The 14,306-nt window shown below is 36.5% G+C and overlaps 1 protein-coding gene and 1 long non-coding RNA gene across 2 annotated transcripts in view; one reads left to right on the top strand and one right to left on the bottom strand.

Moving 5' to 3' along the window:
• The window catches only part of LOC135083713 (octopamine receptor beta-1R-like), a 101,186-nt gene that overhangs the window by 67,659 nt on the left and 19,221 nt on the right, over nucleotides 1-14,306 (bottom strand). The window lies entirely within an intron of this gene.
• Nucleotides 6,971-9,034, top strand: LOC135083837 (uncharacterized). The gene is made up of 3 exons (XR_010259720.1): nucleotides 6,971-7,368; nucleotides 7,544-7,771; nucleotides 8,530-9,034. It is a non-coding gene; the product is annotated as an uncharacterized LOC135083837 (long non-coding RNA).

The raw sequence follows: 14,306 nt of genomic DNA, 5'->3' as shown, positions 1-14,306 counted from the left end.
GATGTGTTAGAAGCATTGTGTTTTAATTGATCTATTAAACAATAGTCTTCTTCATCATCATCATCATTTCAGCCACAGGACGTCCACTGCTGTACATAGGACTTCCCCAATGATTTCTTTAAAGACCTAGTAGCGATCACACTAATAATAGTGACAAGTAAGAATGCTTTAGTGCATTAAGTTCGCCTTATGTACAAATTTATTTTGGCATTAAAGTTTAAATAAATAAATAAGTAGGTAAATCATCATCATCATCATTTCAGCCACAGGACGTCCACTGCTGAACATAGGCCTCCCCTAATTACTTCCACATTGCAAGCGGCCTGCATCCAGCGCCTTCCTGCTACCTTTATCAAGTCGTCGGTCCACCTTGTGGGTGGACGTCCCACGCTGCGTTTTCCGATACGTTTTTTTTTTGTCGGGCTAAGTAAGTAGGTACGGATACGTAAATATGTACTTGAAACTATTGTAGGATTACATAGATAATGCTCATTAAGAAAAGTAACTCTTTTTCGAAGGCTATTTTTCTGTTACACTGACTTTCTTTGCAAGTCTTATTTACTAGAAGATAAAGCTCTTACATTTGTATACAAGAATAATATACATACATTTTGTGATCCGATTACCTACTTTATTATGTCATACTCCCTTTTGCCATTACCTTACTCATAAATAAGAAGCTTTACAAGATAATGTAATATTGGCGATATACCTACAAGGTCGCGGGAAGAGCCTGGATGCGGGCAGCGCAGGACCGTTCATTGTGGAAAACCTTGGGGGAGGCCTTTGTCCAGCAGTGGACGTCATTTGGCTGAAACGAACCTACAATGTACAGTTTATACATTCTACGATTTTTTCATATAAAATGCCAAACATATCTCAAATAAATCGGTCAATCATTGGAGTAACCTTCTTTGGCTGAAATTATGATCGCGATATGACCGCGAAGACGATTTTGATAGCCCGAGAGAGTTTCGGTCTGTCGTAACGTGGCAGTATTTTTGCTGCTAAAATGTTTTATTTCACTTTTCTAAACTCTACCTTGCAGTTGACCGCAAGTAATATTTTCGAGCATAAGTAGACCTCACAGGTTAAGAGTTTGGCCACCCCTGCTATAGAATAATATTTTTATAACTAAAACGAATTCAAATGGAAAAGCAATATAAGCTTGAATAGATTTACGAAATTAAAAACCAATGTTCTTATCTATCACGCCTCTTCGTAAACACGAGAACTCAATAAGCCTGGAGAGCCAATAAGACCGGTTATTTTTAGGATAAGTGCCTTCCTCGCTCAATTATTGGACGCGGATAGTATTTTCGTATTTCAAATTCGCAAAAATACTTGATATTGGTTTTAGGAAATTAAGGCTCAAGGCATGATAGGCACTTACAGAACAGATATATACTATCCTAGACTGCATTTTTCATAACATCATGTATCATCATCATCATTTCAGCCACAGGACGTCCACTACCGAACATGGGCCTCCCCCTATAATTTCCAGATTGGCCGGTTGGTAGCGGCCTGCGTCCAGCGCCTTCCTGCCAACGTCAGGTGCATGATTGCAGTCAAATGCCTACTTTCTGATGCAAAAAAAAGCTATTTCCCGGTTTCTAAATAGAGAAATTGAGCTTGAGCGTGCTCATTTTGTACTCAAGGACGAATTTAATATAAAAAGTTAAAAGTCCATACTCAATTAGAAGATAAGCATGCTCAATAGGCAAAAATCGCAATGCAGAAACCGAGACATTTAATTTATAGTCGTCTCGACAGACCTCGTCTTTTTTTATATGACAGGAGGCAAACGAGCAGACGGATCACCTGATGCTAAGTGTCACACCTGACACCCGAAGTCTCAGGGGCGTTACAAGTGCGTTGTCGGCCTTTAAGGTGAAGATACGCTCTTTTCTTGAAAGCTTGCAGGTCGTATCGGTCCGGAAACACCGCAGACGACAGTCCATTCCGTTTTTTGTCCATTCGTCTTTTTTGTCCACAACGAGAAAGCTCTTGGCCTTCATCTCTCCTGATGAAAAGTGATGACCAGGCCGAAAGTGGAAGCGAGCTTCACCCGGAATCCTTAACTAAAGAGGAACTAGCTATCTTACCTCCAACTGCCGGAACACAACAATGCTGTTACATTGTTGTTATGGCGATAGACTTAAGTAAGATTGTAGTAGCTAGCCAGGCGGACGAACAAGCCCTACCACCAACCAAACTGACCAAAAACTTGCTTTTATCGCCACAGACGTCATTTCGTCGCTTGCCTCTCTAACTGATGTATCTGACATTTTTTTCGAAACTGAGTTATCTACACCATCTTAATCAATTTTGCAAGACGAATCGATCTGTCTAATCGCCTGAAAATCTTGCAAAATGTCAGAGAGGCAAGCGACGATTTGGCTGAAACGAAGGAAAGTAGCAGTTGAATGAATCCTACCGACAAAAAGGTTAAATTTTCATTTTATTCAAGATAATTTAAGCCCTAAAACGTTATCTGAGTTAACAATAGAAAATCTCCTAGAATAATATATCTTGCGTTAATTCTCTGCTAGTTTTTCATATAAGTACCTACACCCATCCTGACGGGTTAATTTTCTTTTAAATTGTTTGGGTCGAGATACCCTCGGATAAAAATGGCGGAGCGTGTGAAATAGATTTATTTTTACCGAGCTTTGGTAAAAGCTCAGTGAAGCATTTTGTAAAACCAGATAGCAGCTGATTAAACTTGATGAAAAATGTGATGTGAAGTAGCCATGTGGAACCACATTATTATAAATTATAAAGTCTCTCTATTACGTTTTGATCAGCAATAAACTGATTTTGCTTAAATTTTGATCAAAACATTCATGTTACATATTATTATCTACTCATGTAATCTATGTTGCAAAAACCCTGGTAACTTGAAGATAGCAATATTTTTCACAGTCGAAGACACATTAAACGTATATTAGACTAAGTAGGTATATTTTTTTGCAAAACAGCTTTTATTAATATTTCATTAGCTTTTAGAACGTTTAGCTTGATGTATCTACCGTTGTCGCACAAGGTGGACCGATGACATCATAAAGGTAGCAGGAAGGCGCTGGACGCAGGCCATTACCAACCAGGCAGCATGGAAAGCATTGGGGGAGGCCTATGTTCAGCAGTGGACGTCCTATGGCTGAGATGATGATGATGATGATGATGATGATGATGATGATGATGATGATTATGATCTACCGTTGTCATGTCTATTACATTCAAAAGTATCTCTTACTTACATAAATATTCAGAAATGGCTTTATATTTTCTTAAAATTAATATTGTTTGCCGAAAACCTTATAAATAAACATCGCTGAAATTCCAAGAGCAATATATTTTTTGCGATTCTCTGGAGAAAATAAAATATCACCGAACGCCCTCTACTGCCTTTGCAGTTAATATCAATTTGCATTCATGTGACATTTAAATATCAATTTTATCTAACCCTGTAGGGAAATAAGGGTTTTACTCGTCTAGTCATACATTTTTTATACATTATTTTATCATTCATCTAAATCTAAATAATTATACGTATATAACTCAAAGGTGACTGACTGACATAGTGATCTATCAACGCACAGCCCAAACCACTGGATGGATCGGACTGAAATTTGCATGCATGTAGATGTTATGACGTAGGCATTCGCTAAGAAAGGATTTTACGAAACTCCACCCCTAAGGGAGTAAAACGGAATCCACGCGTACGAAGTTGCGGGCGGCCGCTAGTTTAAAATAAATAGCTTTGTCTAAAGACAAATATTCTCACTAGATTTTGCCATCGGCCGTCAGTTCTGCGTACTATGTGCCCTGCCCATTGCCACATTGTTTGGGTGTATCTCCTTCCTGATCTTTCCAGATCCTTATTTTAGCCTGTTTAATCCTGTTACTCTTATTTATTAGTAATTGCATAGTTAATGCGATCAAAAGAGAAATAAAATGTTAAAAATTTAATTGACTTGCTATCCTAAGATGGAATTCAAATTGGAATCATAAATAACGCGAAAAATAATCAGTAGGGTAATTCAAGTGCAATCTGTCATTTCAATCTATTCTATTTGTCATTTAGCTTGTTTAATCTGTGCTGAATAAAGTGCACAATATTTAAGCAGGATATGGTTGCACGCGGATTTTTAGAGAGTTAAATCTTTTGGCCAATAGAAAACGTCATAATAGTTATTATATGAACTGGGATTGGTCAATGACTTTTGAAATTAAAATCCGATGGCCTAAAAAAATCGGTTTTCCAACAAACGTCAGTTACGCGCAAGGAGGTTTAGCTATTTATCCATCGAAGTTAATAAGGGAGAAGACATAAGACTAATTTTATTATTTGCCTGCCACGACCCGGTTTTTACGAACAATGACGATGACGAACGATGAACCAGTAACGAGGAGCACACTTAGCAATGCTTCCAGGTTGCGCCTCGGTATCAATTAAGTAACATTTTCCGTTAAGTTTACTTTATGGCCAACTAAAGGACTTTTGCCGTCTCCATGGACAAACTCGAAGTATGATAACTACAGTCATTGTCAAAATTTTGCACTGCCATTGCCGCTGGATACCATATATCGCTACTATATTCATAGATAATAGACTTTCAGTTAATCGTCAAAATTGACATTGTTTTTTAAATAACAACAAATGGTATGAATTTTTAAATGTGATATTTTTATAAAGGTAAGTCCCCAAAACAACATTTGATAGCCTATTTTCTTTCGTTGGCATCTAAGTTCCTGTTTTCTACATATATGTTACTACTACTTGGATAAGTAACTAAGAACTTTGTCGTTTATTCCATGTGAACAAAATCCCTAAAAGCCCATTTGTAATAATATTCTTACTAAACACTGCTGAAAAAGGAAAGGACTAAACTTCTGAGCTATGAACGTATAATCCAGTAGCATTAAGTAGGTAGGTACGTATAGCGACGTTGGAACTTGATATAGAAGTTAGCTGTTTTTTTTTTTTTCACAGCAGAAATCTTTATCTTTGATCTTAATATCTGATCGTACGTATTGTCTTTGAAAATATTACATTTGCCTAAATAAAAATAACCGACCTGCTGCTTATGTAAATTATAATTATTTATAACCCTACTTACAATGCATAACAATCATAATTAGGTATAGGTATTATAACCCTACTTAACAATGCATAACAATCATAAGATAGTTTGGCGTATAAGTAGGTAGGTAGGTACTATCTAGGCCGAAGGTGGAAGCGATCGACCCGGAAATATTCTCAACCATCTCAACTATCATAATATGTATTTAGAACAGTCCCTCCTTACCAATGATATTATAGATAATACCATTGCTCCTTACCATCAATGCAATCGAGCAGACAAAGGACATTGATAAAAATCGCCCTAAGATTTTCAAAGACTTAGTATGTACCATAATTTTATGTATATTTTATTTATTTACTTGCAAGTTTCCAAACCTATCGGACAAGTTGCAGTTCGAAAAAATATTTTAAAAGTATTTAAACGAAATCAAAGTCACCGACATATTGACAGAGCAGAGACAGAGATGCGCTTTTTTAATTCGATTTAAGTAAATAATGGTATGATCGATTAGACTAGAGTCTAATCATTAGACCTTTAGACGGGCGCAGATCCGCCGCGCCCGCAGCGCTTCAGTGGATTATTGCATTTTATGTATATTTAATCACATTTATTTACCTACATTTACATATTTACTCTTTTCTTTAAGTGTAGACACTGTTTATGTATAAGTCCACTATTGCATGCCGTGGCAACCTATAATTAAGGCAGCACTTAGATTAAGTTAAATACGTTGTAAATATTGATTGTCTTCCAGTGTATGTCTTGTTGGTTGTCCTATTAAATAAATAAAATAAATATTTATAGCAACACAATGTTTAAAAATAAAATTTTTCAAAAACGATCAATTTAATCGATTATGTCTATTCTAAATGGACATCCCTATTTGTTAGTCAAATTGTCATTCACTCGCATCACCTTTTCTCTCTCACTCACTCTTGCTGTGTTGCTGTCTTGCTTGATCCTTCTTTGTGATTCGTTTGTGTTTTAGCTTTTATTTTCGGAACTTTATTAACTACAAACTTGGCTATTCAAACGGACTCTGATTGATTGCAATAACGACATACTCAGCCTGGGATTTACTGTTTTTGTGTGGCTCGGCCAAGGCTCGGCTGGTGGTTCTATGGTGTTAGAAAATGAGCAACTTAATTATACACAACAATGGGCAGCACCTAGGGTTGCCAGGCGTCCGGCTTTAGCCGGACATGTTTGGCTTTTTAGGGTCTTGTCCGGCCAATTATTGCCTTGTCCGGCCTGTCCGGCTTTTGTTAGGCTTTTTATTTGGTTGCCACGCCAGGCAAAGTCGAGCCACAGAATCATATGAAGCGCATGCATACAGGATGTTGGTTAGCAACCGATGATGATAGTACTCACTCATGAGCTGACAATAATTGCAATAATCCGGCTTTTGGACTAAAATGTCCGGCCAAATGAAACACAAAGTCCGGCTTTTGTGATTTTGGACCTGGGAACCCTAGCAGCACCTCGATCGGTAAGTACCTACATTTTGCTCTGCAATCTTATGAATAAGTACTAGCCTTGCCAAACTTCTGAATTGCCATTCTCATGGCGGGTTGTCTTGAAATGAATGTTCCGCTATTATCTGTGGTTCAACCCTGGACAGTGTGGACAGCCAGGCCCGATTCGATTGTAAGAAACTAGTCGATGGTACAGCGCAATGGAGGCATGAGCGAAACAACAATAAAATTATGTTGACAATCCAGCTGGTTTTGGTGTAAATCTAAGGAATTATTTACTTTGACACTATCTCCCTGCTCTCAATGAAAGCTTGTTTTGTTTTGTTTTTTGGAACTAGTAGTTTAATAATCTAGTAGTCTTACTACTAGATTATTATTTTTTGTAACTAAGTTTGTAACACGTCATAATTAATTATTATAACAACAATGCTTATTTACTAAAGCTGTTTAACCCTACCCTCTGACCCAAAATTCTACTAACAGCACATAATATTGAATTATCATTTTTTTTATGGTTTGCGGCTCAATTTATTCAACGCACAGGAGTATGTGTGGCATGGCATGCAATGAATCTATTTATTTTTACAGGTTACAGCTCATGATCTTATATGCACAACATGATGGACCCAAGCCCAAGATACAACACAAACGCATCTACTTCAAATCTTAGCAGAAAATGTGTGCTTTGCAGTAGAACACTAGAGCCATCACGTTCACATCAGCTCATGTCCCTGAGAACTAACACTCAACATCATATTAACATCAGGAACATAATTGTGGAACGACTAACTCCATTAGAGGTAATGCACGCTAAAATCCTTATTTAATAAAATGCTATTGGCTATACAATCAGTCTAATTCTTGTAAAGTTATTGGTTTCTGTAAATTAATACTAAAATAAAATAATTTAAGTGCGGGACATTAAAAACTGATAATTTTTTAAACTTATTTCTAATTATTATTATTTTTAAACAGGTTACTGCAAATGACTACATCTGTGGGGCTTGTCACTCATTATTGCAAAGAGATACCACACCTACTTCACAAGACTCTCCAGATATGCCAACCGGTGCCCCGGTAGGTCACCAACAAGTTTGTGTTGGATGTGGTTGTTCATTATTGCGAACTTGAAGTCATTGTTTGGATACAGAGAATAATCAAGATATATTAAACATTGTTCGAAATTGGATTCAACCCAGAGAGGTAACAGCCCTGCCAGTTTTATAATACATAAAAATAATTATGCCGGTTTATTATAATAATAAAAAAGGTTTTTTCCGAATCAGCCTTCCCATCCTTCAACTCCTTCCATTGCTTTCAATCTGCCACTACTCTCATCCATACAGGTTATACAGGGTGGAAACGATAAGTGATCTCACTCGATTATTTCTAAACTACACAAGATATCGAAAAACTGGTTACTCATCCTGAAAGTGCTTCACGAGCTCTTTCTAACGGTATCAGTAAATAGTTACAGAATTAACTGGATCTATCCGAAAATTCAATGTTTTCAGCCTCCATACTAAATGTATGCCAGCCACACAATATTAAAAGTGTTATAGATCACTTATTGTTCCACCCTGTATAATACAAATAGACTTATATTATTAAAATATTGCAATATTATTACTTACATAATATTAAACATAATTTTTACTATTATAAAGCCAGTTAAAAATTCCCTGAGCCAAATAAACTCAGTAAAGTTTTATTTATACTTCCTGCATAACAACAGACTACTCTTTTAAACTACCACTATTCTCACTCTCAATCCTCGTTCCTCATTCATCCCTTTCGTTTCCTCCATAGACCAATCATTCCTCATCATTCAGCGTTCAAATCATAAATTATCTTTCATCACTCATCTTACTATTCCGTTACACACAAAAGTCGTTAATCCTATATAAATATTGCTCTTCTTATTGTTGAACTGTGAATCTGATGTTTTATTTTATTTTCAGATTCGTCCTTCAGATCTTCTTTGCCATAGATACTATCAGAGAGCACGAATTACTACAGTTGGTGCTTATTTAATGAAGCTGAGGACCGGTGATTCAGATGACAGAATAGCTACATTACTTGGCATTTCAAGGAGTACTCTTACAAAATATGTAATGAAAGCACGCAGTATGATGGAGGAACATTTCGTACCAGCACATTTAGGGTTACAACATATTAGTAGAGAGGAAGTAGCCCAAAGAAACCTTTATGTTCCAGTCTCTTTTCGGGAAGCCAGGAAACGATTTACCACAAAGAAAGGCTATTGTCATCATGGATGGTACATACATACATACATTTATGTGCAAAAAAGTAGCAATTATGCATACCAAAAAAAAAACTTATTCCCTATACAAATATCGGAATCTCGTTAAACCATTTATGGTACTTTGTTGTGATGGCGACATCATTGATGTATTGGGCCCATATTTAATAGAAAATGTAGAACATGACCATTAATAAATAATAAGTACCTACATACGTATTTTCATTTATACCTACATAACTGCCTACTTACCCTTGGGTCGGAATAAAGATATTTTTGGATTTAAATGTAAGTAAAATATATTAACTTCTTTTTAAAAAATGTTTGGCTTTTCCGTAGGCATTCCTATTTTTCCAATACGCAAAGTTCTATTTGCTGCTATTCATACGGTTTGACAAAGGGGTTCTTTATCGATCTACGATTTAAAGTGTAATTAAGACGTCTCTCCTACATATCTATACCTACTTATAATAAATCTGTAGAGAGGTCAATTCTGTACATGAAATATAATTTTCAAAATAACTATCAGGGGGTGATACTGATGCCAAAAATGCAATCAGTAAAATTTTTGTCTGTCTGTCTGTCCGTCTGTATGTTCCTTATAGAAACAAAAACTACTCGACGGATTTTAACGAAACTTGGTACAATTATTCTTCATACTCCTGGGCAGGTTATAGTATACTTAGGAATTCTCACGGGAACAGGAATTAGCGGGAAAATCCTTTTGTATGAAAAATCTAAACCGCTTAAGTTAGACGCTTTAAATTTCGCACGTAGGTACTTTAGTAAACTAATTCCCACGGGAACGGGAATTCGCATTATTATACATATAATTCTTGACAATAAATAGTTTTATTAGCAACTAGCGGCCGCCCGCGACTTCGTACGCGTGGATCCCGTTTTACCCCCTTCATCTATCTTACGCGGTTTAGATTTTTTCGTTCAAATGTTTTTTCCCGTTCACGTGGGAATTTTGCAATATCCTGTTGTAACTAAGCTTTAAGTTTATTAAGATACCTACATGTCAAATTTCAAGCGTCTAACTAAAGCGGTTTAGGTTTTTCATACAAAGGGATTTTCCCACGAATTCCAGTTCCCGTGGGAATTAGTTTACTAAAGTACCTACGTGCGAAATTTAAAGCGTCTAACTTAAGCGGTTTAGATTTTTCATACAAAAGGATTTTCCCGCTAATTCCTGTTCCCGTGGGAATTCCTAAGTATACTATAACCTGCCCAGGAGTATGAAGAATAATTGTACCAAGTTTCGTTAAAATCCGTCGAGTAGTTTTTGTTTCTATAAGGAACATACAGACAGACAGACAGACAAAAATTTTACTGATTGCATTTTTGGCATCAGTATCACCCCCTGATAGTTATTTTGAAAATATATTTCATGTACAGAGTTGACCTCTCTACAGATTTATTATAAGTACCTATAGAAGATAGAAAATGGAAATGTACTTCTGTTATGCTAATAAGCTCAAAATCTGAAGCATTTTTCCTATTGTAACGAATCTCCCGCTTATCCGTGCTTTAAGTATCTACACTAATATTATAAAGAGGAAAACTTTGTTTGTTTGGTTGTAATGAATAGACTCAAAAACTATTGGACCGTTTTTATTAAATTCTTTCATTCGAAAGCTACATTATCCACGAGTAACAGGCTAAATTTTATTTTGGAAAATAATAGGGTTCCGTAAAATATGTAGGTACCTAATGTAGGCCACGCGCGCGAAGCCGCGAGCGAAAAGCTAGTGGAGTATAAGGTGACAATCGTTAAGTAATTTCACATATAAAAATAATTATTTCATTGCTTGGGGGTCTTGGGGCGAACGATGTATGGACGCAGAACAATATCCTTTATTTTCAAATTTAAGCAAAAAGCATTCTGTGGTTATAAAATACCTATGCTTATTTGCACCTAGTTTATCAATCACCATGTTAATTCCATGCTTTCTATCCAGTCGACTGCTCTAACGACAAGGGTGGGCAGTCGTTGAGATGACAGCGCGAAAATCGTCGGCATCCACTAATTATGACCCTTATGTACCACTATATTGACAAAGTTCTCCGTCTTCGTACGCGATATTGGAAATTTGGCATCTACCATCGGCTGATCTGACATTAGGCGTAGTCTGGCTTTGATATTCAATTTTCAACTGTATTACCTTGACAATCAGTTCAAAATTGATTACTAGAAAATTATTTGACAGACGATTTCTACTCTCGACAAATGCATTTGAATTAGCCCACTGAAGAGAAATTAATAATATCGTGAAAATCAGAGATTGTCTGGCACGGGTTTATAGAGCAAACGAAAGTCATAAAAGTATTTTTATATTTTATATTAAAAATAAAATTCTATTCATCTACTGATACGATGGCCATATTATCTTACAAAATTTAATACCGTAAATTGGGCGGAGCATATAACTCGTAGAGCTGATGGCCGCTGGGCAGAAAAGTTCTCGAGTGGCGACCACGAGCCTGAAAACGTAGTGTGGGCAGGCCTCCTACTAGGTGGACCGACGATCTGGTGAAGGTTGCGTGAAGTGCTTAAATGCGGGCGGTGCAGGACCGGTCTTTGTGGAAAACCTTGGGGGAGGCCTTTGTCCAGCTGTGGACGTCTTTTGGCTGAACGATATGGAGATCAATAACACAAGCTAAATACTTATGATAAAGAGCTTATTTACAACAAAAATGCCTTAAGTTAACTCTACATTTTATTTTATCCATTAATCCTATTCTATGACTAAGATTTCATACGCTACCTTAGAATTCTATGCTTTTATCGTTTGCACAAAAACATGGCTGAATAAATAATAAACTTAATATCAGATGGAGACCATAACGAATTGCCTTTTGATTCTTTCTGACAACCGAAAGTGAGCTATCTGGTTTCTGAGAAGTGTTTTTTCGCGGAAAATTATTTTGCATCGCGTAGCTTCAGTTCCTATGTTCACGAATTAATATTTTATCTATGTATCTGTTATACCTCATTACATCTACATTGAATATACAGGGTGACTTTGCAATCAGAATCCATTTTTTTAATAAGCTCTATAGAACAATTTAACAATACATAAAACTTTATCATAATTATTTTTGATCGTGGTATTTTTATTTTTTAAAAGTTAACGCTTATTTTCATGCACCATTATGTCTATTAAGATTTGCAGTTAACTGTGTGTACGTATTTTTCTATGAACGCAGCAAACTATCCACGTGAGCCAATTTTGAAACCGCGCGCTGCGGATAAAAATTATTTTATTTAACAATATTTCAACAGCATTAAATTAAATTAAATTGTTTTCTTTACGTAAATCGATTCAGTTACTGATTCTGAGTCGCTCCTAAAAATTATAGTCAACATCATCAGCTTATTTGGTCTCCAATGCAAGAGTACGACCCTCTCTAACTCACCCAAAAGACAAATGGAGGTTTTAGCCTATGCTCTTTACGCTGAGATGTTTGGGGAGGCCTGATGCCAGTCACTATTAGTGAATGACATTAACACTTACCGTCCATTAGGGTAACACTATTATACACTTTTGTTTGCACTGCACCTTTCACAGCAGTCATAAAATATATGTATTTATTTTCGACAAATGAGCTTTTAAAAAGCCCTTTTAAATGTACCAATATAGCTTGCCCTACCACCACTTCGGGACAACATTATTATGCTGAAGTGGCGGAAGAAATTCAGAAGTGAAAGTGTACACTATCTACTAAAATAGAGAAACACGGGTCTCAACGCGACATTTTTTATGATCTACAGCAGTATTTCCCAAAGTGGGCGATAACGCCCCCTTGTGGGCGCTGCAGGCTTAAAGGGGGGCGGTAAGAGACCCAGGAAAAAAATCGGGACGTTGTGTAGAGGCTTGGGAGACGTCATTTACTAGGAGGTCTCTTAGACACCTACTGAGCACTCGACTCTCGACTACAAATGGGGGCGCTAAAAAAAATTTATTCTCAAAGTGGGCAGTAGACAAAATAAGTTTGGGAACCGCTGATCTACAGCTACAGCATAGCAGCCGAAACGTCAAGCCGTGAGTACCTACGTAACTCATATAAAAATGTTGCGGTGTGACCCGTATTTATCTATTTTTGTTGAAATGGAACGCGAAAGTTTAAAATTCTTATAATATATGTACACTATCTATTAAACAACAAATAGTATCACCTTTAAACATAAGTTAGGGCACAAGAAAAAAACAGGGCCGTATTTTTCCTTAAAATAAACGAATCTGGTGCCGGCACTTTAATAAACCTCTCATTAAACGCGTTTCTAGACGAAACAGGTCAACCGCGCGATTTTTCTCGCAGAATTAGATTTGGCCTGCGCCGGCTTCAGGGCAAAAGGGGCCTTGGGGCTCCAGAGACAAACTACTACGATTTGTATAGTTCGGACAGCAGGTCAATTTAAACAGTGGCATTTTAGTTATAATGCACGCAAGCGAGAAGAGCTGATATACTACGAAGGTTGAATTCAATAAACGATCAATTTGTAAGACGAATAAAACGTTGTCACTACTTATTCACATGTGCATTTTTTTAAGAAACAGCGGCGCACGCCTTCTTTGTTATACAATTTTTATTCTGAACAGCTTGTCTAGTAGAATACTTAAAAGTCTTTGGCAAGCAACTTTGGCAAACATGATTTCTCTTAAACAAAATTTTTAAAAACTCGAAAATATCGATTGCCACTGGTAGGTTTTGAACCCACGACCTTTCGCAATGACCCAATGTCTACGTAGCGGTCATAGCAGTCACATAATGAGCGATTGGTTTCAATTCCCACCTGAGACAATGAAGATCTTTAACATATTAAACACTAAATTAAGAGCCCCTTTTTCTCGTTTCCCCAGGGGCCCCGGACCTGAACAGGTCCTGGATTTCACGAAAATAAATCGTGGGTATGGCGCTAATATAAAGGGTACGAACATATTATGCCTTTTCCGAGGGCTGCATACTTATTGTGACCATTGAGTTGAAAAGATTCTCAGAAATGGTAGGACTGGAAAAATGGTTGGTGCTTATCACCTTGTATACATAATATTTTGACCTGTACATCTATACCTTGTGCCTGTTCAACCAAATATTATAATTTTTATGTGTGTTTTTATGCATTTGTAACCGACTTCAATAAAAGGAGGAGGTTCTCAAATCGGTTTGTATGTTTTTTTTCTTACGTAGCTAATTTACAAATTAATTAAGTAGTTACATTGAAATATCATCTTTTTATGCATATTTATCGTATAACGGACACTACAGTTTCAGTGTGAAATTCATAAAATACATTTTACATACCAATAACAATTGAGATAATTGATTAATACATTTTATATTTTCACATTGTCGGTAAGTCCTGATCGGCTAAGAAATGCAAATTATCGTTCCATGCTTTTTATTTTTAAAGATTTCTATGATAATTTAATTTTTGTTTCATTTACGACGACAGACGACCTCATAAAG

This window comes from Ostrinia nubilalis, chromosome 24 (assembly GCF_963855985.1).
Source record: "Ostrinia nubilalis chromosome 24, ilOstNubi1.1, whole genome shotgun sequence".
In the NCBI taxonomy this organism is placed as follows: Eukaryota; Metazoa; Arthropoda; class Insecta; order Lepidoptera; family Crambidae; genus Ostrinia; species Ostrinia nubilalis.
This window is presented reverse-complemented; position numbering and strand designations above follow the sequence as displayed.